The sequence below is a fragment of the Coregonus clupeaformis genome, chromosome 30 (genome assembly GCF_020615455.1).
Source record: "Coregonus clupeaformis isolate EN_2021a chromosome 30, ASM2061545v1, whole genome shotgun sequence".
NCBI lineage: Eukaryota > Metazoa > Chordata > Actinopteri > Salmoniformes > Salmonidae > Coregonus > Coregonus clupeaformis.
In genome coordinates this window covers 8,347,205-8,373,548 of record NC_059221.1, presented here as the reverse complement: position 1 = coordinate 8,373,548, position 26,344 = coordinate 8,347,205, and the positions used below count along the sequence as shown (strand labels likewise).

Sequence of the window (26,344 nt, the reverse complement as noted above, 5' to 3'; positions counted from 1 at the left end):
ACGTACTTTACTCGTAAATAACAAATGAACATAAACTCCACGCAGGGAGGACAATCCCGCTCACCAGTCGATAACACCAAACAATGAACAAACACGCACACAACACAGTGGGAGCCAGGGGGTTAAATAGGGAACAAATCATAGACATAATGGGAACCAGGTGTGTACAATGAAGACAAAACAAGTAGAACACAGAAACATAGATCGGTAGCAGCTAGTACTCCGGTGACGACGAACGCCGAAGCCTGCCCGAGCAAGGAGGAGGAGCAGCCTCGGCTGAATCCGTGACATCAGAACATAAGATAATAGTGTTCTAGACACGTTTCATGGGAACGTTTCAAGAACATTCCTGTGTCCAGTTTTCTGAGGGTTAGGAGAATATTCCATCAATGTGCCACCAAACATACAAAAATATGCGGTTGCTTCAAGTTGTGCATTTATGGTCTTTTATGTATTGCGTTGTCATAAACTCCAATTCGAATGTTACTCCGTTATGGCCTAGGTTGTTAAATAGCCTACAGAAACAAAATAACAAATTGTAGGCGTATCCCATATTTGCTAAATATAATAATAATAATAATAATAATAATAATAATATAAAATGCCATTTAGCAGACGCTTTTATCCAAAGCGACTTACAGTCATGCGTGCATACATTTTTTTTTGTGTATGGGTGGTCCCGGGGATCGAACCCACTACCTTGGCGTTACAAGCGCCGTGCTCTACCAGTTGAACAGTAATTGCCTGGCTTCAATAAAAATAATGGTCCCGCTTGAAATTACGCTCAGTTTATAAAGGCTTCATAAGCATTACATACATGTGTTACAAAGCATCTATAACCATACAGTATGTCATGCTTTATAAAGGTTTCATAAATGTGGCATAACTTTGTGACATAATCACCAATGTCAAACTTTGTGACATAAGCCACTATGTCGAATATGATATAAATGTGCTTTATAAAGGGTGACAAGTTGTACTGAAGGATGGCATACACTCTAACGTGATGTCATGTTAGTCACATTACACCTAATCTCAGACACTTCCGCCCAAATGCGCGGAAGGTCTGGTGGACCAACGCATCAAAGTTTGCCTTCATTAGTTAGGGTTCGGTTTAAAATCAAATTTTAAGAAGATAGATTGTGGTAATGGGCAGGGTTTAGCAATAATTATGACTTTTTGATTGTGTTAAGTAGTGACAATGACAAACACTTTACTCAGTCAGGTCACTCCTACAGAATTCTATGGTCACTCCCACTAAGGCCAACTTTGAATGGTTGATATCTCAGGCTTATATATGCTGTGTGTGCAATAGCCTGGGGACGACTTTACACCAATAAACACTTACCTACCAACCTAAAGAAATTGAAAGTGTCTTTCTTCTGGAACCAAGTTACATGTTCCTCAGTACACAAACATGCACACAACAAAAACTAGCCATACCGCTCACCCACTCCCAAGCTGAAAGATGAACAACAAAATGTTGGCGCCATTGTAACAGGTTGTAATCAAGACCTGGTTTCCAGCATGGTAACAGAGCCCCACCAGTTTTGAGCCCCACCTGTTTAGCTATAGCTAATTGGTTTGTTTTTTGCCTGTTTTGCATGTTATATTGGCATTAATATGTGTCACATATCAGTTTGCAAACAATGTAAAAATCTAATAATAATTGAGTTAATAAAGCCGCATACAAACATGGTCTCTTTTTTGCTTTCTTGAGTAAGGCAGCTCCAAAATGCAGGTGTTTCAGCCCAGCTCAGTGCTTTCTGTGGTGGTGGTGCAGCCAGTGGAAAATACGGAGCATAGGGGTTGGTAATGTTCTCTAGTTGCGCCGTGATTGGCTCAGTGTTCTGTCACTCATGGGGTCACTACGTCACTGCATCATTTACGGGGAGAGCTCAAGAATTCAATCCCCTTGGATGCTGCCATAGAGTTACATTAGAAGTGCCCATCCAAGAAGGCTCAAGGTCATTGGCCACAGATAAAATGACGTCAAATCACGTTATACCTACAGTAGCTTTGATTGGACTGATCATGTCAACATCATATTTTCTAAATCTTAACTAGCAAGCTAGCAGTCATCATCATGAATCAAGTCGACAATCTACTGGCAATTCCTTTTAAATCCTTGTCATATGAAGAGAAATTATGAAGAGAAATTATAGAGAAAATGTATCGGTGCTCATTGGCCGTTGGACATAAACATTACACAACAAGTTGGAAATCGCAAATTCAACAATGAGTGGTTTGGAAGGAATCAGTGGCTAACTGCAAGCAATGCAAAGCAATCACTAGCCTGCTATTCAGTGGAGTGGATGTGTGGTCCAAATCTGGGTTTAAGGGTCTCTTTTCCAAGCTTAAAACAATAAATATTCAACATTGGTCATGCTGTCAATCCAGCATGACTTCTGCCGCTTTCAAAACAACTGGAAACTCGTAACTGGGAATCTCAGACTTCAGTGAGTTCAAGACAACTGGAAACTCGTAACTGGGAATCTCAGACTTCAGTGAGTTCAAGACAACTGGGAACTCTGAAAAAAACGAGCTCCGACTGGTAAAATATGTTTTGAACGGTCATCCAACTCGGAATTCCAAGTCAGGAACTCTGGCCTCTTTTTAGAAGTCCGACCTGAAGATCACTAACATGATTCGACCATGTTTTTTTCCAAGTTCCCAGTTGTCTTGAAAGCACCATAAATCCAGAGATGGCCAGACTTTGATGACAAAGTTTGATGACAAAATTTGCCCACAAAGAACAACCGCACCACCTTCCTGTTCAAGTGAGCACAGCACAACAAGGTGAGTCCAAAAATGTATTGTATGCTGCTGTATAAATGATGTAATATGCCAAGGAGATATGTATACTGTAGGTAAGGTTGGACTATTCCAAATCATCTTGGTTCTGACACACATACACAAACGCAACCTTTACAGGTCCATCAACCCATTTAAATACCTCTCACACTCTACAGTAACCCGTGTATCATAAGATAACTTTCATAAATCAGCAGAACGTTAATAACCTATTTATTGACACTTTATGTAGTGTCCTGTAGTACTTTGTTTGAAGTGAGACAACTTCGGTCATTCATAACACATCCATAAAGACTCTATATTGCATGACGCTGTACTTACTATAAAGTCAGACACCTTTGGTCATTCATAAGACATACATAAAGGCTTAATGATGTAAACACAAATGTATTAACACTTAGGGAATTATCACTAACAGCTAAAACAAATAAGCATTAAAAGACCTGTTTAAACCATAGATTTAATTGTATTTGTACATTTATAAAACAATACAAATACATTGGAGTTTCAAAAACTCCAGCAATGCAATTACATTGAAGATTACACAGGACTGTGAATAGTGTAGCTTGTCCTTGAGCTGGCGGACCAATGGTTCTTGCCTCTTTTCCTGCTGGAGGTACTGCATGTTGGTTCCAACCGTAAAGTAACAACAAAGACAGTTAGCAGGTCTGTTAGGAAATGCCTTTGTCACACCATCCGGATAAGGGTATTTCTGTGCTGTGCCAGAAACTCTAAATGGGAAGATGGGAAACACCATTCAAATCGTATTATTATATTCCACTTTCATTTACAAATCTCATGACATGACTATGAGACATGGCTGTATCTAGGGGGATTTGTATTTAGCTGAGTCTGCTAGCTAGCTACTATATTTCGGCTAGTTAGCAATTGCTGTGAAGTCACCGAAATTATTTGAAAGAACGATTGAGTTAGCTACAGTATGTAATCTAACTCAACACTTAACTACTACAACTAATTGACATTTAAATTACAATAAATAAAGGTTAACTTACTTGTTTTTCACTGTCCAGTTGAAGCACAAGTGGTGCATTTGATTTGTGAACTCATCACATGATCAGCGTCTCATCAGCAACACAAAAAAAGTATGTTAGGGTCACGGAATTTCGGAAGTTTTCAAAATAAAGGTCCCCCACGTAATAGTAGAAAAGTGTCAATAACCATTCATGATATATAAACAATTATTTTCTGAACATTAACAATAATTCATATTTGTTCATATTTAAGTGACATTTGCATTACATTTGGGTTTTAAAACATGTTCCAAGGTAAAATAAATGTCCACAATGCGAATCACCTCCCCTAATTGGAGTAAACTAAACCTACACTACTTTTAATGCGGCACCCAGAATAGTTATTGCTCTAAGCCAATATGTATCACTCTCCTTCTTGGTCATATAACCCTTACACAGCCTGGAGTCCCATTAAGCGCAAATGATAGTCCCACTAAGTGCAAACCAGATGGGATGGTGTATCGCTGCAGAATGCGGTGGTAGCCATGCTGGTTAAGTGTGCCATGAATTCTAAATAAATCACTGATAGTGTCACCAGCAAAGCACACCCACACCATAACACCTCCTCCTCCATGCTTTATGGTGGGAAATACACAATGGTGTCCTTTAGTAGTGGTTTCTTAGCAGCAATTCAACCACGAACGCCTGATTCAAGCAGTCTCCTCTGAACAGTTGATGTTGAGATGTGTCTATTACTTGAACTCTGTGAAGCATTTATTTGGGCTGCAAATTCTGAGGCTGGTAACTCTAATGAACGTATCCTCTGCAGCAGAGGTAACTCTGGGTCTTCCTTTCCTGTGGCGATCCTCATGAGAGCCAGCTTCATCATAGCACTTGATGGTTTTTGCGACTGCACTTGAAGAAACTTTCAAAGTTCTTGACATTTTCTGGATTGTCTTAAAGTAATGATAGAATGTCGTTTCTCTTTGCTTATTTGAGCTGTTCTTGCCATAATATGGACTTGGCCTTTTACCAAATAGGGCTATCTTCTGTATACCACCCCTACCTTGTCACAACACAACTGATTGGCTCAAACGCATTCCACAAATTAACTTTTAACAAGGCACACCTGTTAATTGAAATGCATTCCAGGTGACTACCTCATGAAGCTGGTTGAGAGAATGCCAAGAGTGTGCAAAGCTTTCATCAAGGCAAAGGGTGGCTACTTTGAAGAATCTCAAATATTAAATATATTTTGATTTGTTTAACACTTTGCAAAGAAAAAGCCATATCTCAGACTGCCCATGTTAATGTAGTGTCTAAAAGACACACCTTTGCTGGTCCATGCTTGTGATGATAAGGAATCCGCCGACACTGTACTCTGTTTATAAAGGTTTATTATAACAAAGTGTATTCAGCATCGAAATTTACAAACACCTGCAGATGTCTGGGACAGCACAGCCAAATATGTAATTTGCTATTCCGCTATTCTATTGTTCAAGACATGGTTTTATATCATTTATGACGTAATATGGTGTGATTCTAAAAAACCAATCCCTGGCCTTTTCCACGTCTCTCCCCATATCATCTTTCCATGAACTACAGTAATGTTTTCCAGATGTTTCCAGCACTGTAGAGTACAGTTCATCCGTTGCACCATTTTGCCACATCAGCAAAATCTTAGAGCCAAGTTTCCTACTTTTTGCAACGGTCAGCATATTATAAACTCTAAGACACTACATATTTCCTCCCTTCGAGACTAATTAAGTCTCGAAAACAAAAAGAATAGGATTATGACAAATAACAATTCTTGTTCTTGAGTAACTTTAACAATAAACCACAATTTATGGAGATTAAACACATGTTTATATAGACACATTTTTGTATGTAATGTAAATACATTATTATGGAGTGTAAATAAATTGTCATGGAGTGTAAATGAATTGTCATGGAGTGTAAATAAATTGTCATGGAGTGTAAATGAATTGTCATGGAGTGTAAATAAATTGTCATGGAGTGTAAGTAAATTGTCATGGAGTGTAAGTAAATTGTCATGGAGTGTAAGTAAATTGTCATGGAGTGTAAGTAAATTGTCATGGAGTGTAAGAGCGAAAAACCTGTCTGGCAGCTTTCATTCCAAATATCCATCAGTCAGTCAAGACAGGAAAATTCTCTCACGGCCCCTCTGCCCTAGGCGACCACCTAAGTACTCCAGATCAATTCACACATCTTCATGAATACATTTTAAGCTATGATGCAATTGAATACATATGAAAACCCCAGCAAACAAAATACAATCAAAATGTCCACATTCAGGCTGGTCGACCCATCGGACCCTCCTGTGGATTCTCTCTGTCCTTGCCTAGACCCCATATCCCTAAACTTCAACGAAATAAACAAAAACATCTGAGGTCCCCACATGTACCCAACAACAGAAAACATAATTCTTCAAAAATTAATACAGAAAGAATATAACACTGGAATGTAGTCCACTACACTTCATCTCCTCCACAGTGTCGTCTTTCAATGCGACGTTGATGATGGAATCGGAACATTTCCACTCCTTCCTTGTTCCACTTCCTCCAGTCCATTCATATTGTCCATGTTTGAGTATTTGAGTCCCTCTACATATTCCCCCATATGCTTCTGGAAGAAAAGAAAATACCAAACAGTATCTTTTGCAAAACAACACATGCAAATTAAAATATCAATATCAACTAAAAATGATATAAGAATTCCAAAAATGATATAAGAATTCCATTTCCCCCCTTTGATTCATCACAATAATATAATCATCCCACAATCAGATATTCCAAATTTCCTAGAGTTATTTCAACCCTAGTTTTCATAACATTTTAGTCTGACTTTTTCCAATTTTTATTTTTCTCAATTTTTTTTATTTTTTATTTTTATTTTTTCAAAAACCCATGTCACTGATTTATTCACAAAACTCTTTCCCATTTTCTGAGGATATTAAATCGGGAAATTCCCACCTGCTTATGACTTCTTTACACAACAACTTTGCAACCGACTGAGCATCTTTTATCTTAGTTGAACATCTTATGCACCTCTTGGTATATAAATGTAACCAAGAATAACAGTCACACATTATTTTTCAGACAGATTGTGCACCTGCCTATGACATAGTCAATCTATTCAAGAAAATATGGTTCCCAAAAACTCTACTCCTTTGTGATTTTTATCCTAATCTCCCCTTTACAACATAAGCTAACCCATAGCTTCCTAAATCATCATGGTTTCTCCAAAACAATAATTGATTGCTACTCTAACGATTTTTTCTATTGTCTTCAAAACACCTGCTTTTGAAAGTCCTTCAATTTCTGGTTCAATCCCTTGGATTGCTTCATCTTTCAATGGATACTGATTCTTCCAAGGAGGTCTGCCTCCTCAACTTTCACCTCAATTGAGCTGATTTCACAAATCCAATATCAGTCCTACTTTGATATCTCAAACATTCTTGAACTTTTTTCAACATCTCTTCTTCCATAGATTCTCAATTCATCTTCACACTTCAAACAGATTCATTTGTCTTCCGTACAGCTTATGACTCTCCTTGTCCTTGAGCCAAAATCATCATTTTCAGAAATCTTGATCTTCACTCCTCCAAATCCTTCTCCTAATTTATTGATTTGACATGAACACAGATAAAAGCAGCTCCGCTATCCATCATCACTTCCCATAGTCCATTGTTTATTTTCACTTCAATTGTTGGATCTTTTTCCCTAACTGGTGCTACCAGCTGAAACCCCACTTTCGGATCTTCTGGGCACCTCTAGAATCCTTGCTCCTGGCCCCTATAAGGTTCACCTGTCCTCCAGATGATCTTCACTTGTTCCTGTATCTTCCTCTGAAATTCTTTCTTTCCAGAAACTATCTATGGAGATGAAACAACTTGTACCACTAGTGGTGGCTGGTACAGTTGCATTTGACCTTGTTCAGTTGAAGCTGTAGCCGTGATTGTTGATTTGGTTTACACTGATTCTGCATAACCAAAGCTTTTCTTATCCTTCTTCTTCACCAGTTGCATTTGATTGAGTTTTCTGAGAGTTTCTTGGTCCTGTTCTTTCTGGTTGTGTTCCTTTTTCCGGTACAGATCCACTTGATGGGCTATATGATCTGTATAGACACCTTTTGTCATGCTCCCAAGTCCAACCACTTCTGCCAGTTTGCTCCTTACCGGTAAGGGCAGTCCCATCTGTAGTTTAGCTCTCAAGATTGACTGCTCAATTTGACTCACATCTGGATCATTTCCGGTAATATTTCTCCACACTTGATGAACTCTTGACACGTAGGCTCTCGGATTTTCTTGTTGTCCTAGTGGGTCAATCAGAATGTTGTCAGGATGCACATTTGTTGGAAACGTATCTTTCAGTGCTCTCCACAGCCGATTCCTGCTTGCAGCCAACAATTCAGGATCATTCACAGCAGTTCCCACATATCTATGAAGTCCAGCTCTCTGAAAAATTTCTTCCATGCCTGGAATCCCAAGGAGATTAGCCAAAAGTCTCTTAATGTCTCCTATGGCAGACTGTGTTCCCACCGTAATTTCTTCCAACTTTGAAATCCAAGGATATGCTCCATCTTGAAGAGTAGGCAGTTTCTCAAGTATATCTGACATATCGGTATTCTGCAAAGGCTTATATTCTAGGTTTTGTCCTCGAATGATCACCGGCATAATTTTCTTACTAGTGCCATCTTTCCTTGGCCTCAATGTATATCTCTTCTCAGATTCTTGGGATTCTTTTCTCAGCAGCTTCTTCTCCTTCGTCTTCAGCTTCTTGAGTTGATCTTCCAGTTCTTTTACTTCTTCTAAATTATTGGCCTTATACAGGTATGATACGCATCGGTCTATATCTCTTTCTATTTCTTCTGTGTTAGTCATTGGAGGATAAAATCCTCTTGAATATGAAGCACCTTTAGTCTCCAAATCTTCATCGTTGTCTCCATCTTCATTTTCACCAGCACTCGAATCACTTGTATTCTTCTTCTTCCAACTTCCATCACCCCTTCTTTCCGCTCTGGCCAACCTCTGTCTGATGACAGGGTCATATCCACCCATGATCTCTTCTGAATCACTCTGATCATCATCATCATCATCATCGTCATCATTAAGTTCCATCCTCCTTGACCTCACTCTACCCTTAGTTTCCAGACATCTCGTTTTGTTCCTGCTTTTGGAGTTTGGATTCATCTTTATGGTCGTTTCTGCTTGTCCTCTCTCTATTATTTGTTCATCTTCATCTCTGATGCAATAGTCACCCTCCTGAATGATCACTGGAAGCTGAGGATAAACGTCCCTAAACTTGGCTTCTTTCTCATAAGGTGGGGGTGTTTTTGCTGAATCCATATATGAGAAAGGTGTATTGACTTCTGCAATTAGTTTTTCTGTCACCTTCACCTCTTTGGCCATTTTCTCTGTACCTCTGTCTCTCTTATCTTTTGTATCTTTTATCAGTTTTTGTCCTTCATTTTCAAAGAGCTTAAGAACACCCAGCTCTCTTTGTCTTTTTCTTTACGAAGTTTTCCTTTCTTCCCCTTCTTTTGATCTGCCTTATACGTGGATACAAGCACTTGCATTATCTTGATGACGTCTGGGTTAAGAGTGCCTTCCAATGGCCATGGTTGTTCAATGTCAGGCCAACGTTTATTCCATTTTTCAGATAATTTTGCTATACCATTAACTAGAGGATTACTATTCTGTACTACATGAAGAGGAGTAATTGCTTTTGTAGTTTTGATGTCCTTTTTCCCCATTGTAATGACTATGTTATGTGTTTCCCTATTGTTTCCCTCCTTTTTTTTTTTTTTTTTTAAATTAAAAAATAATTAATCAATTAATCCAATCAATCAATTAACCAATTAAAATCAATAAATCAATCAACTAATTCAATCAATCAATCAATCAATTCAATCAATCAATCAATCAAATCAATCAACAAATCAAATCAATCAATCAACAAACTAATCAAATCAATCAATCAATCAAATCAACCAATCAATCAATCCAATCAATCAACTAAGTAAATCAATAAATCAATCAACTAATTCAATCAATCAATCAATAAATCAAATCAATCAATCAATTACTAATGAACCAATCAATTAATCAATCAATTATTAATCAAATCAATCAATCAATTAATCCAATCAAGTCAATCAATCAATCACTAATCAAAGCAATCAATCAATTAATCCAATCAATAAACTAATCCAATCAAGTCAATCAATCAATCATTAATCAAATCAATCAATCAATTAATCCAATCAATAAACTAATCAATCAAGTCAATCAATCAATTACTAATCAAATCAATCAATCAATCAATTACTAATTATTCTGTGAATTTTGTTTTACCAAATTATTGATTAGTGGCAGTCTTACCACATCCGATGAGGAAGAGTAAAGGAAAGTAGTCAACTCCAGAGCAATTCAAAAATAAAAGACCTGTACCAGCAACACCACCCACAACTACTCACAACCCAATTGCTTAATAAGCACCTAATTACCTTAATCTTACAGAATAATGTGAATGCTGGATTTCCAACACAACTCTAATCAAAACAAGTCATTGACAAAAACTCTAATGTGCAATTATCAATTACATCAATTCATCAGTCTGTTGCCAAGTTCCTGCGAAATGGTCACAACATGAAAAATTCTATGTAGACACAATGTATCAATTAAATCCTGTAAGGGAAAGTAGGTTTTGTGGATAAGTACAGTACTGGCCTTAATTTGGCTGGGTGGTTGTCATCGATGCCAGTTGATGTTAGCACCTCCTCTCTCTCTCTCTCTGTCTCCTCCTTCTCGTCTCTCGTATGACAGAAGGACAAAAGAACAAGCAAGAATTTAGTTCATCATTATTTATATATATATATATATATATATATATATATATATATATATATATATATATCTTTTTTCACATTCACGCTAAGAAATAAGCAAACAGCTTAACTCAGGAATATTATAAATAGCTCAATAACATTTTATTTTATTCATTTATTTTATTATTATTATTTTTAATCCGTCAATATATCTCTCATTCACCAACTCAACCGATTATCAACCAAACAGTTTTACAGTCAAGCAATAGTTAATTCAAGAGAACATTTCACTTGTGTGCAAAATTCCCCCTCCCGTTTTCTTTTTGTCTGCTCTCCCAGCAGTCCAGTGGAGGTGGGGGAGAGGCACATCTGTCGTGCGTAACTCTAAACTCATTAAATCCTACGCGTGCGCAGTTCAGTCACCAATGTGATTTCAGAGTGGAAGGAGCGGACAGAGCAGACTGTTGCTCCGTTCTCTACTCCCATAGACAATAACACTTAAGACTTTAACAGAGCTCACAAACTGAACACATAGAACATACAGAACACAGAACACAAATCCCACTTCCAAGCTTGTTATCTTTCACTTATCCTAATTTGCAGATTGATAGTTATGCTGTTATCAATTACAAAACATCTCTATACACTTTTAAAAAGTCCCCCCTGTAGGGTCATGCTATTCTAATAGTTAATGAACATTCTCTTTTTATAGAGAGTCATAAGGTTTTACCTTAACTAACATATTTCCTTACAAAAGAGTAAAGCTCCTGTTGTCAGAGCCTTAGTCGACACACAGCTGGAAGTAATCAGAGACGCAGCCCCCCCTTTTTTCTCTGTTTCACACACACAGACAGACACAGAGAAATTGGCTGTCGTTCTCTCACACACACACAGAGACATACAGGAGTCATTCACACAAAGCATGCTTATCGCCGTTTCTATTGTCTTTTATATTCCTTTTGCTAAATTTCTGCTACCTTGAGTTGCAGACATTAAATGAGAGGTCACTTTGGACATATAATTCGTCAACCATATTCCAAGAGGTAACATACAATTTAACATATCTCGTACAAACTCACAGTTGCCAGAACTGACTTGAGAGTTAATCTAATAACTATCAAGATTTATGGCCATCATATTGATGCCTTGGTGTCAAGGGCTTGCTTAAATTAACGGCGCCCTAAAAGTATACTGTTAACTAATTTGCTAGCCTTATTCCTTGTACTCTTAGACACTTCTAGACACTCCTTGTACGTTTATTCAAGCCAAAATATCGGTGTGCCCCATCCGTGTGCCCTATAGACACTCCTCACTTTTTGCGTTGTTCTCAACGCAAACTAATTTAGAAAATTTAGAACGGAATTCCTATCACACAGCAAAAAAGAACCAGCAAAATGCACGCACAGACCCTTTGACGGTACATCTTGAACACACACACTCTCTGGACTCACAAAACGGCCAGCGCCCAATATTAGTGAAAAAAGCTCACCTTTTTTGTTTTTGCCGGCTTCTTTGAGCGGGAGTCACTTTGTAGCCCAGGAATGGAATGTTGAGAATAGACGTAACACGACCCAAAAAGAATAAAAAATAAAACTACCTCGTCGCCATTAAATGTAGTGTCTAAAAGACACACCTTTGCTGGTCCATGCTTGTGATGATAAGGAATCCGCCGACACTGTACTCTGTTTATAAAGGTTTATTATAACAAAGTGTATTCAGCATCGAAATTTACAAACACCTGCAGATGTCTGGGACAGCACAGCCAAATATGTAATTTGCTATTCCGCTATTCTATTGTTCAAGACATGGTTTTATATCATTTATGACGTAATATGGTGTGATTCTAAAAAACCAATCCCTGGCCTTTTCCACGTCTCTCCCCATATCATCTTTCCATGAACTACAGTAATGTTTTCCAGATGTTTCCAGCACTGTAGAGTACAGTTCATCCGTTGCACCATTTTGCCACATCAGCAAAATCTTAGAGCCAAGTTTCCTACTTTTTGCAACGGTCAGCATATTATAAACTCTAAGACACTACATTAATCTTTTCTTTTTATTTGCCAGTCTGAGATATGTCTTTTTCTTTGCAAATCTGCCTAGAAGGTCAGCATCCCGGAGTCGCCTCTTTACTATTGACGTTGAGACTGGTGCTTTGCGGGTACTATTTAATTAATCTGCCAGTTAAGGACCTGTGAGTCGCCTGTTTCTCAAACTAGACACTAAGGTATTTGTCTTCTTGCTCAGTTGTGCACCGGGGCCTCCCACTCCTCTTTTTATTCTGGTTAGAGCCAGTTTGCACTGTTCTGTGAAGGGAGTAGTACACAGCGTTGTACGAGATCCTCAGTTTCTTGGCAATTTCTCACATGGAATAGCCTTCATTTCTCAGAACAAGAATAGACTGACGAGTTTCAGAAGAAAGTTATTTGTTTCTGTCCATTTTGAGCCTGTAATCGAACCCACACTTGCTGATGCTCCAGATACTCAACTAGTCTGAAGAAGGCCAGTTTTATTGCTTCTTTAGTCAGCATAACAGTTTTCAGCTGTGCTAACATAATTGCAAAAGGGTTTTCTAATGATCAATTAGCCTTTTTAAAATTATAAACCCGGATTAGAAAACACAACGTGCCATTGGAACACAGGACTGATGGTTGCTGATAATGGGCCTCATTACGCCTATGTAGATAGTCCATTAAAAATCAGCCGTTTCCAGCTACAATAGCCATTTACAACATTTACAATGTCTACACTGTATTACTGATCAATTTGATGTTATTTTAATGGACAAAAAATGTGCTTTTCTTTAGAAAACAAGGACATTTCTAAGTGACCCCAAACTTTTGAACGGTAGTGTATGTACTCCAGCTCTGTCAGGAGGAATGGGTCAAAATTCACCAAACTTATTGTGGGAAGCTTGTGGAAGGCTCCCGAAACGTTTGACCCAAGTGAAACAATTAAAAGGCAATGCTACCAAACACTAATTGAGTGTATGTAAACTTCTGACCCACTGGGAATGTGATGAAAGAAATTAAAGGTGAAATAAGTAATTCTCAAATAAAATAAAATAAAATTGTATTGGCCACATGCTTACTTACAGCCCTTAACCAACAATGCATTTATTTTTTAATAAAAAAAGTAAAATAAAACAACAACAAAAAAGTGTTGAGAAAAAAAGAACAGAAGTAAAATGAAATAACAGTAGGGAGGCTATATATACAGGGGGGGTTCCGGTGCAGAGTCAATGTGCGGGGGCACCGGCTAGTTGAGGTAGTTGAAGTAATATGTACATGTGGGTAGAGTTAAAGTGACTATGCATAAATAATAGACAGAGTAGCAGCAGCATAAAAAGATGGGGTGGGGGGGGCAGTGCAAATAGTTAGGGTAGCCATGATTAGCTGTTCAGGAGTCTTATGGCTTGGGGGTAGAAGCTGTTGAGAAGTCTTTTGGACCTAGACTTGGCACTCTGGTACCACTTGCTGTGCAGTAGCAGAGAGAACAGTCTATGACTAGGGTGGCTGGAGACTGACAATTTTGAGGGCCTTCCTCTGACACCGCCTGGTATAGAGGTCCTGGATGGCAGGAAGCTTGGCCCCAGTGATGTACTGGGCCATACGCACTACCCTCTGTAGTGCCTTGCGGTTGGAGGCTGAGCAGTTGCCATACCAGGCGGTGATGCAACCTGTCAGGATGCTCTCGATGGTGGGATCTGAGGACCCATGCCAAATCTTTTCAGTATCCTGAGGGGGAATAGGCTTTGTCGTGCCCTCTTCACGACTGTCTTGGTGTGTTTGGACCATGATAGTTCATTGGTGATGTGGACACCAAGGAACTTGAAGCTCTCAAACTGTTCCACTACAGCCCCGTCGATGAGAATGGGGGCGTGCTCAGTCCTCTTTTTTTTTCCTGTAGTCCACAATCATCTCCTTTGTCTTGGTCACGTTGAGGGAGAGGTTGTTATCCTGGCACCACACGTCCAGGTCTCTGACCTCCTCCCTATAGTTTGTCTCATCGTTGTCGGTGATCAGGCCTACCACTGTTTTGTCGTCGGCAAACTTAATGATGGTGTTGGAATCGTGCCTGGCCATACAGTCATGGGTGAACAGGGAGTAAAGGAGGGGACTGAGCACGCACCCCTGAGGGGCCCCCGTGTTGAGGATCAGTGTGGCAGATGTGTTGTTACCTACCCTTACCACCTGGGGGCGGCCCGTCAGGAAGTCCAGGATCCAGTTGCAGAGGGAGGTGTTTAGTCCCAGGATCATTAGCTTAGTGATGAGCTTTGAGGGCACTATGGTGTTGAATGCTGAGCTGTAGTCAATGAATAGCATTCTCACGTAGGTGTTCCTCTTGTCCAGGTAGGAAAGGGCAGTGTGGAGGGCAATAGAGATTGCATCATCTGTGGATCTGTTGGGGCGGTATGCAAATTGGAGTGGGTCTAGGGTTTCTGGGATAATGGTGTTGATGTGAGCCATGACTAGCCTTTCAAAGCACTTCATGGCTACAGACGTCAGTGCCACGGGTCGGTAGTCATTTAGGCAGGTTATCTTAGTGTCCTTGGGCACGGGGACTATGGTGGTCTGCTTGAAACATGTTGTTTATTACAGACTCAATCAGGGACATGTTGAAAATGTCAGTGAAGACACTTGCCAGTTGGTCAGCACATGCTCAGAGTACACGTCCTGGTAATCCGTCTGGCCCTGCGGCCTTGTTAATGTTGACATGCTTAAAAGTTACTCACATCGGCTACGGAGAGAGTGATCACATAGTCATCCGGAACAACTGGTGCTCTCATGCATGCTTCAGTGTTGCTTGCCTCGAAGCGAGCATAGAAGTGGTTTAGCTCGTCTGGAAGTCCTGTGTCACTGGGCAGCTCGCGGCTGTGCTTCCCTTTGTAGTCTGTAATAGTTTTCAAGCCCTGCCACATCCGACAAGCGTCAGAGCCGGTGTAGAACGATTCAATCTTAGTCCTGTACTGACTCTTTGCCTGTATGATAGTTCGTCGGAGGGCATAGCGGGATTTCTTATAAGCGTCCGGGTTAGAGTCCCGCTCCTTGAAAGCGGCAGCTCTACCCTTTAGCTCAGTGCGGATGTTGCCTGTAATCCATGGCTTCTGGTTGGGGTATGTACGTACGGTCACTGTGGGGACGACGTCATCGATGCACTTATTGATGAAGCCAGTGACTGATGTGGTGTACTCCTCAATGCTATCTGAATAATCCTGGAACATGTTCCAGTCTGTGCTAGCAAAACAGTCCTGTAGCTTAGCATCTGCGTCATCTGACCACTTTTTTATTAACCGAGTCACTGGTGCTTCCTGCTTTAGTTTTTGCTTATAAGCAAGTATCAGGAGGATAGAGTTATGGTCAGATTTGCCAAATGGAGGGCGAGGGAGAGCTTTGTATGCGTCTCTGTGTGTGGAGTAAAGGTGGTCTAGAGTTTTTTTTCCTCTGGATGCACATTTAACATGCTGGTAGAAATTAGGTAGAAATTAGGTAGAACTGATTTAAGTTTCCCTGCATTAAAGTCCCCGGCCACTAGGAGCGCTGCCTCTGGATGAGCGTTTTCCTGTTCACTTATGGCCTTATACAGCTCATTCAGTGCAATCTTAATGCCAGCATTGGTTTGTGGTGGTAAATAGACAGCTATGAAAAATATAGATGAAAACTCTCTTGGTAAATATTGTGGTCTACAGCTTATCATAAGATATTCTACCTCAGGCGAGCAAAACCTTGAGACTTCCTTTGTATTTGATTTTGTGCACCAGCTGTTGTTTACAAATATACACAGACCGCCACCCCTTGTCTTACCGGAGTCAGCCGTTCTATCCTGCCGATGTAGCGTATAGCCCGCTAGCTGTATGTTGTCCATGTCGTCATTCAGCCACGACTCGGTGAAACATAATATATTACAGTTTTTAATGTCCCATTGGTAGGATAACCGTAATCTTAGGTCATCTAATTTATTTTCAAATGATTGAACATTGGCTAATAGGATTGATGGAAGAGGCAGTTTACTCGCTCGCCGTCGGATCCTTACAAGGCACCCCGACCTACGTCCACAATATCTCCGTCTCTTTCTCATGCGAATGACGGGGATTTGGGCCTTGTCGGGTGTCTTTAGGATATCCTGCGCGTCCGACTTGTTGAAGACAAAAATCTTCATCCAATACGAGGTGAATAATCGCTGTCCTGATATCCAGAAGCTATTTTTGGTTATAAGAGACGATGGCAGAAACATTATGTACAGAATATATTACAAATAGCGCGGAAAAACACACATAATAGTACAATTGGTTAGAGGGCTGTAAAACGGCAGCCATCTTCTCCGGCGCCATTCTGTCTGTCTACTATTATTCTGACATTTCACATTCTTAAAATAAAGTGGTGATCCTAACTGACCTAAAACAGGGAATTTTTACTAGGATTAAATGTCAGGAATTTTGAAAAACTGAGTTTAAATATATTTGGCTAGGTGTATGTAAACTTCTGACTTCAACTGTGTGTATATATATATATATATATATATATATATATATATATATATATATATATATATATATATATATATATACACACACACACACACACACATACAGTGCATTCGGAAAGTATTCAGACTCCTTGACTTTTTCCACATTTTGTTATGTTACAGCCGTATTCTAAAATGGATTAAATAAATAAAAATTCCCTCATCAATCAACACAATACACCACAATGTTTGCAAATTTATTAAAAATAAAAATAAAAACAGAAATACCTTACTTACTTATTCAGACCCTTTGCTATGAGACTCGAAATTGAGCTCAGGTGCATCCTGTTTCCATTGATCATCCTTGAGATATGTGACCGACCGGCTCAATTTGTTTTTATGTAGCAACATTTTAAATGGTGTTTTTTACATTGGATAAAATTAGAGGCTCAGAGCTCGAAAATGGTATATCATACACCACAACTAAGTTACAATGGGAAAGTAATTCTGCTTTGAAAGTTGATAAACTTGTAAAATCACTTTTGAGAAAATGGCCCTTGAATGTTTTGGTACACATACTGGAGAGCTCTTCTTTATCTACACCCATTCTGCATCGTTCACTCCCTCTTAAGCTTTAGACCCACCCATCTCTTTAAGGATTCACATGTGAGGCCATGTACTAAACAACCAAATATTTAAAGACTAAAGGCTGGTTTATACTACGGGTGTGTTCATACCTGAGTGCCTGAGTGTTTTCTGGGCATTCATAAACTCAGAGCATTGTCAGATTGTCAGTTTGTAAATTCAGAGCGTTTCGCACTCGGAGCATTCAGAGCGCACACTGGAATCTCTGGCCGAGGAGTAGGGTTGATTCAAGCACCTAGCTTGCTAGCTACTTCCAGACACAAATGAGAGAACAGCTCAATCTGACCATTTTACTCGTCCTAGTAGAGTTGGTTAGGCTGTTTTTATGTTATCCAGAGCGTTGGTGACTGCAGCTGTGCTGCTGGCAACAATTTAATTACGCTGTTTTGCCTACGCTTACTGACAACGGTGTTGAGTGTTCGTAAATTTGTCAGTTATTCTGCGCTCTGGCACACTCAGACGAGAGTGCTTTTAAATCGCCGTAGATAGCCAGAGCGAATTTACCAGCTATGTCTATCGACAGTTGTCGCAGTGACATCTTGAACATTCTATTGAAATGGTTACTTGCATAGTGAATTATTTTGTTTAGACATGTAGCTAGATAGCTATGAGCCATAATCCCAACTCGTAAAGTTACTACCCTGCATGAATCTGCAGGTAGCTAACCAAACAGATTCAATGTTAGCTAGCTAACATTAGGCTATAACTAGCAATACAAATGATACAAATAATATTACTACACAGCTCATACATGTAATATTAGCTAGCGAGCCAGCCAGCTAACGTTAGCTAGCTAGCTAACTGTACACTTTAACTTGAAATGAAAATGACTTTCTGACAAAATAAAAAATGCGTAATATCTGAAAATGTAGCTAGCTAGACTCTCTTACCCATATACATGGATGGACGTTTCACCCTCTCTGTCACGGATGCCATGGTTGCCCTTAGATTTATGATGTATTCCGGAGAAAGGTGTTTTATACAACAGCCTTTTGTGTGTTCTCTTTTCGACTCCGTTTGCATATTTGCAATCTAATGCCAGAATTTGCTCCATCTCCTTAGCCATCATACTAATTCCACTGATTTCAAAACTCGGTCCTCCAGAAACTGGTAAGCAACACTTGCAGTTCTACTATGTGATATATTTCATAAAAGCGTTAGAAAGGATTGCCTACACATACTGACCAGCTTATGTTATAGACAGAAGCGTGCTACATGGCAGGCCAATTCGAACTCATCTGTCGGCATGTCCAGCCCACTCATTTTCTCAGCCAATCATTGCTGTCTTTTTCCGTGGCTAAACCAACTAGGCTCATAATTTAACAATTGTATTTGTATTTACAGATGACATAGAAGTTTGTTATTAGGGCACATGAAAGTTCACATGTTCCAGAATGTATTTCTGCCCCCCCCCAAAAACGCTTTTTGATAAATAAATAAAAGTTTACATTCAAATGGCTCTCTTGTGAAGTAGTGACGCGCGACATATGCCTAGTTTCCTGAAACGAGTCACATACATTGCCTTGCAAAAGTATTCATCCCCCTTGGCGTTTTTCCTATTTTGTTGCATTACAACCTGTAATTTAAATGGATTTTTATTTGGATTTCATGTAATGGACGTACACAAAATAGTCAAAATCGGTGAAAAAAACTTGTTTCAAGAAATTCAAAAAAATAAATAAGGAAAAGTGGTTCCGTGCATATGTATTCACCCCCTTTGCTATGAAGCCCCTAAATAAGATCTGGTGCAACCAATTACCTTCAGAAGTAACATAATTAGTTAAATAAAGTCCACCTGTGTGCAATCTAAGTGTCACATGATCTGTCACATGATCTCAGTATATATACACCTGTTCTGAAAGGCCCCAGAGTCTGCAACACACCTAAGCAAGGGGCACCACCAAGCAAGCGGCACCATGAAGAGCAAGGAGCTCTCCAAACAGGTCAGGGACAAAGTTGTGGAGAAGTACAGATCAGGGTTGGGTTATAAAAAAAAATCCTAAGCTTTGAACATCCCACAGAGCACCATTAAATCCATTAAAAAATGGAAAGAATATGGCACCACAACAAACCTGCCAAGAGAGGGCTGCCCACCAAAACTCATGGACCAGGCAAGGAGGGCATTAATCAGAGAGGCAACACAGAGACCAAAGATAACCCTGAAGGAGCTGCAAAGCTCCACAGCAGAGATTGGAGTATCTGTCCATAGGATCACTTTAAGCCGTACACTCCACGGAAGAGTGGCCAGAAAAAAGCCTTTGCTTGAATAAAAAAATAAGCAAACATGTTTGGTGTTCGCCAAAAAGCATGTGGGAGACTCCCCAAACATATGGAAGAAGGTACTCTGGTCAGATGAGATTAAAATTGAGCTTTTTGGCCATCCAGGAAAATGTCTGGCGCAAACCCAACACCTCTCATCACCTCGAGAACACCATGTTTTTCATCGGCATGGACTGGGAAACCGGTCAGAATTGAAGGAATGATGGATGGCGCTAAATACAGGGAAGGGGGTGAATAGTTATAAACGCTCAAGTTTTCTGTTTTTTTGTCTTATTTCTTGTTTGTTTCACAATAAAAAAAATATTCCATCTTCAAAGTGGTAGGCATGTTATGTAAATCAAATTATACAAACCCTGAAAAAATCCATTTTAATTCCAGGTTGTATGTCAACAAAATAGGAAAAATGCCAAGGGGGGTGAATACTTTCGCAAGCCACTGTACATGTGACTCAGATGTGTCACCAAGCTAACAACAAACGTTCCCACAACTTTAGAGAACGTTCCCTTAAGAGTCTCATTAGGTCATTACATACAGTGGGGAGAACAAGTGTTTGATACACTGCCGATTTTGCAGGTTTTCCTACTTACAATGCATGTAGAGGTCTGTAATTTCTATCATAGGTACACGTCTACTGTGAGAGACGGAATCCAAAAATCCAGAAAATTACATTGTATGATTTTTAAGTAATTAAATTATATTTAATTGCATGACTTAAGTACAGTGGGGAAAAAAAGTATTTAGTCAGCCACCAATTGTGCAAGTTCTCCCACTTAAAAAGATGAGAGAGGCCTGTAATTGTCATCATAGGTACACGTCAACTATGACAGACAAATTGGGGAGAAAAAAATCCAGAAAATCACATTGTAGGATTTTTAATGAATTTATTTGCAAATTCTGGTGGAAAATAAGTATTTGGTCAATAACAAAAGTTTCTCAATACTTTGTTATATACCCTTTGTTGGCAATGACACAGGTCAAACGTTTTCTGTAAGTCTTCACAAGGTTTTCACACACTGTTGCTGGTATTTTGGCCCATTCCTCCATGCAGATCTCCTCTAGAGCAGTGATGTTTTGGGGCTGTCGCTGGGCAACACAGACTTTCAACTCCCTCCAAAGATTTTCTATGGGGTTGAGATCTGGAGACTGGCTAGGCCACTCCAGGACCTTGAAATACTTCTTACGAAGCCACTCCTTCGTTGCCCGGGCGGTGTGTTTGGGATCATTGTCATGCTGAAAGACCCAGCCACGTTTCATCTTCAATGCTCTTGCTGATGGAAGGAGGTTTTCACTCAAAATCTCACGATACATGGCCCCATTCATTCTTTCCTTTACACGGATCAGTCGTCCTGGTCCCTTTGCAGAAAAACAGCCCCAAAGCATGATGTTTCCACCCCCATGCTTCTCAGTAGGTATGGTGTTCTTTGTCCTCCAAACACGACGAGTTGAGTTTTTACCAAAAAGTTCTATTTTGGTTTCATCTGACCATATGACATTCTCCCAATCCTCTTCTGGATCATCCAAATGCACTCTAGCAAACTTCAGACGGGCCTGGACATGTACTGGCTTAAGCAGGGGGACACGTCTGGCACTGCAGGATTTGAGTCCCTGGCGGCGTAGTGTGTTACTGATGGTAGGCTTTGTTACTTTGGTCCCAGCTCTCTGCAGGTCATTCACTAGGTCCCCCTGTGTGGTTCTGGGATTTTTGCTCACCGTTCTTGTGATCATTTTGACCCCACGGGGTGAGATCTTGCGTGGAGCCCCAGATCGAGGGAGATTATCAGTGGTCTTGTATGTCTTCCATTTCCTAATAATTGCTCCCACAGTTGATTTCTTCAAACCAAGCTGCTTACCTATTGCAGATTCAGTCTTCCCAGCCTGGTGCAGGTCTACAATTTTGTTTCTGGTGTCCTTTGACAGCTCTTTGGTCTTGGCCATAGTGGAGTTTGGAGTGTGACTGTTTGAGGTTGTGGACAGGTGTCTTTTATACTGATAACAAGTTCAAACAGGTGCCATTAATACAGGTAACGAGTGGAGGACAGAGGAGCCTCTTAAAGAATAAGTTACAGGTCTGTGAGAGCCAGAAATCTTGCTTGTTTGTAGGTGACCAAATACTTATTTTCCACCATAATTTGTAAATAAATTCATTAAAAATCCTACAATGTGATTTTCTGGATTTTTTCTCTCTCAATTTGTCTGTCATAGTTGACGTGTACCTATGATGAAAATTACAGGCCTCTCTCATCTTTTTAAGTGGGAGAACTTGCACAATTGGTGGCTGACTAAATACTTTTTTTCCCCACTGTATTTGATACATCAGAAAAGCAGAACTTAATATTTGGTACAGAAACCTTTGTTTGCAATTACAGAGATCATACGTTTCCTGTAGGTCTTGACCAGGTTTGCACACACTGCAGCAGGGATTTTGGCCCACTCCTCCATACAGACCTTCTCCAGATCCTTCAGGTTTCGGCGCTGTCGCTGGGCAATACAGACTTTCAGCTCCCTCCAAAGATTTTCTATTGGGTTCAGGTCTGGAGACTGGCTAGGCCACTCCAGGACCTTGAGATACTTCTTACGGAGCCACTCCTTAGTTGCCCTGGCTGTGTGTTTCGGGTCGTTGTCATGCTGGAAGACCCAGCCACGACCCATCTTCAATGCTCTTACTGAGGGAAGGAGGTTGATGTCCAAGATCTCGCGATACATGGCCCCATCCATCCTCCCCTCAACACTGTGCATTCGTCCTGTCCCCTTTGCAGAAAAGCATCTCCAAAGAATGATGTTTCCACCTCCATGCTTCACGGTTGGGATGGTGTTCTTGGTGTTGTACTCATCCTTCTTCTTCCTCCAAACACGGCGAGTGGAGTTTATATCAAAAAGCTATATTTTTGTCTCATCAGACCACATGACCTTCTCCCATTCCTCCTCTGGATCATCCAGATGGTCATAGGCAAACTTCAGACAGGCCTGGACATGCGCTGGCTTGAGCAGGGGGACCTTGCGTGTGCTGCAGGATTTTAATCCATGATGGCGTAGTGTGTTACTAATGGTTTTCTTTGAGACTGTGGTCCCAGCTCTCTTCAGGTCATTGACCAGGTCCTGCCATGTAGTTCTGGGCTGATCCCTCACCTTCCTCATGATCATTGATGCCCCACGAGGTGAGATCTTGCATGGAGCCCCAGACCGAGGGTGATTGACTGTCATCTTGAACTTCTTCCATTTTCTAATAATTGCGCCAACAGTTGTTGCCTTCTCACCAAGCTGCTTGCCTATTGTCCTGTAGCCCATCCCAGCCTTGTGCAGGTCTACAATTTTATCCCTGATGTCCTTACACAGCTCTCTGGTCTTGGCCATTGTGGAGAGGTTGGAGTCTGTTTGATTGAGTGTGTGGACAGGTGTCTTTTATACAGGTAACGAGTTCAAACAGGTGCAGTTAATACAGGTAATGAGTGGAGAACAGGAGGGCTTCTTAAAGAAAAACTAACAGGTCTGTGAGAGCCGGAATTCTTACTGGTTGGTAGGTGATCAAATACTTATGTCATGCAACAGTTGAGTGGTTTAAGGGGAAACATTTAAATGTCTTGGAAAGGCCTAGTCAAAGCCCAGACCTCAATCCAATTGAGAATCTGTGGTATGACTTAAAGATTGCTCTACACCAGCGGAACCTATCCAACTTGAAGGAATAGTTATGCACGCTCAAGTTTTCTGTTGTTTTGTCTTATTTCATGTTTGTTTCACACAAAGTGGTAGGCAAGTTGTGTAAATCAAATGATACAAACCCCCCCAAAATTCATTTTAATTCCAGGTTGTAAGGCAACAAAATAGGAAAAATGACAAGTGGGGTGAATACTTTTGCAAGCCACTGTATTTCTACAAGTTGATTGGAGTCCAACTGTTGTCAATTCAATTGATTGGACATGATTTGGGAAGGCACACAACTGTCTTAGAAGGTCCCAAACTTGACAGTGCATATCAGAGCACAAACCAAGCCATGAGGTCGAAGGAATTGTCCGTAGAGCTCCGAGACAGGATTGTGTCGGCACAGATCTGGGGAAGTGTACCAAAAGATTTCTGCAGCATTGAAGTTCCTCAAGAACACAGTGGCCTCCATCATTCTTAAATGGAAGAAGTTTGGAAACACAAAGACTCTTCCTAGAGCTGGCCTTCCGGCCAAACTGAGCAATCAGGGGAGAAGGGCCTTGGTCAGAGAGGAGACCAAGAACCCGATGGTCACTCTGACAGAGATCCAGAGTTCTTCTGTAGAGATGGGAGAACCTTCCAGAAGGACAACCATCTCTGCAGCACTCCACCAATCAGGCCTTTATGGTAGAGTGGCCAAACGGAAGCCACTCCTCAGTAAAAGGCACATGACAGCCTGCTTTGATTTTGCCAAAAGGCACCTAAAGGACTCTGACTATGAGAAACAAGATTCTCTGGTCTGTGATGAAACCAAGATTGAACTCTTTGGCCTGAATGCCAAGCGTCACATCTGGAGGAAACCTAGCACCATCCCTACGGTCAAGAATTATGGTGGCAGCATCATGCTGTGGGGATGTTTTTCAGTGGCAGGGACTGGGAGTCTAGTCAGGATCGAGGGACAGATGAACGGAGCAAAGTACAGAGAGATCCGTGATGAAAACCACTGAGCACTCAGGACCTCAGACTGGGGTGAAGGTTCACCTTCCAACAGGACAACGACCCTATGCACACAGCCAAGACAATGCCGGAGTTGCTTCTGGACAAGTCTCTGAATATTCTTGAGTGGCCCAGCCAGAGCCCAGAGCTCTGGAGAGACCTGAAAATAGCTGTGCAGCGATGCTCCCCATCCAACCTGACAGAGCTTGAGAGGATCTGCAGAGAAGATTGGGAGAAACCCCAAATACAGGTGTGCCAAGCTTGTAGCGTCAAAACCAAGAAGACACGAGGCTGTAATCGCTGTCAAAGGTGCTTCAACAAAGTACTGAGTAAAGGGTCTGAATACATATGTAAATATATATTTAAGTTTTTTATTTTTAATACATTTGCTAACATTTCTATAAACCTGTTTTTGCTTTGTCATTATGGGGTATTGTGTTTCTATTGATGAGGGAAAAAAACAATTTAATCCATTTTAGAATAAATAACATAACATAACATGCCATTTAGCAGACGCTTTTATCCAAAGCGACTTACAGTCATGTGTGCACACATTTTTACGTATGGGTGGTCCCGGGGATCGAACCCACTACCCTGGCGTTTCAAGCGCCATGCTCTACCAATTGAGCTACAGAAGACCACCAAGAACGCTGTAAAGTAACAAAATGTGGAAAGGATGAAGACAATTACATTGATGGAAGCTACAATCTATCTGCAATATCAAATCAAATTGTATTTGTCACATACACGTGTTTAGCATATGTTATTGCGGGTGTAGCTTGTGCTTCTAGCTCTGACTGTGCGGTAATATCTAACTAGTAATATCTAACAATTTCACAACATATACCCAATACACACAAATCTAGTAAGGAATGGAATTTAAGAATATATACGTATATGGACAAGCAATGACAGAGCGGCATGGACTAAGATACAGTAGAATATTATAGAATAGAATACAATATATACATATGAGATGAGTAGTGCAAGATATGTAAACATTATTGAAGTGACTAGTGTTCCATTTCTTAAAGTGGCCAGTGATTTCAATAGGCAGCAGCAGCCTCTAATGTGCTAGTGATGGCTATTTAACAGTCTGATTGCCTTGAGATAGAAGCTGTTTTTCATTCTCTCGGTCCCAGCTTTGATGCACCTGTACTGACCTCGCCTTCTGGATGATAGCGGGGTGAACAGACAGTGGCTCGGATGGTTGATGTCCTTGATTATCTTTTTGGCCTTCCTGTGACATCGGGTGCTGTAGGGTCTTGGAGGGCGGGTAATTTGCCCCCAGTAATACGTTCGGCAGACCGCACCTCCCTCTGGAGAGCCCTGCGGTTGCGGGCGGTGCAGTTGCCGTACCAGGCGGTGATACAGCCCGACAGGATGCTCTCAATTGTGCATCTGTAAAAGTTTTTGAGGGTTTTAGGTGCCAAGCCAAATTTCTAAATATTAAAGTTGATCTACCCCCTAAATGTTTTTACTAAAATAATAATAATTTGTAGGGAATAATCAGTAGGGTCTGTAGAATGTATATATGGTGTCATTTAATGGGGCTCTGAATAATACGCAGTGTTTCTGGCCTTTTACTCCACCCATTCCATTGGCGGCCAAATCACATCAAATACTGTATGTGCTTACTGCACAACAGAACATCTGCTAACCAAACAATAGTGCTCACTGAAATAAAG

The 26,344-nt window shown here is 40.5% G+C and overlaps 1 protein-coding gene and 1 long non-coding RNA gene across 3 annotated transcripts in view; one reads left to right on the top strand and one right to left on the bottom strand.

Annotated features, from left to right (window-relative positions):
* The window catches only part of LOC121546007 (paired box protein Pax-7-like), a 197,516-nt gene that overhangs the window by 81,272 nt on the left and 89,900 nt on the right, over nt 1-26,344 (top strand). The window lies entirely within an intron of this gene.
* Nucleotides 3,257-3,919, bottom strand: LOC121546008. Its single transcript, XR_005996325.1, has 2 exons — nt 3,828-3,919; nt 3,257-3,545 (listed from the first exon to the last, which is right to left on the bottom strand). It is a non-coding gene; the product is annotated as an uncharacterized LOC121546008 (long non-coding RNA).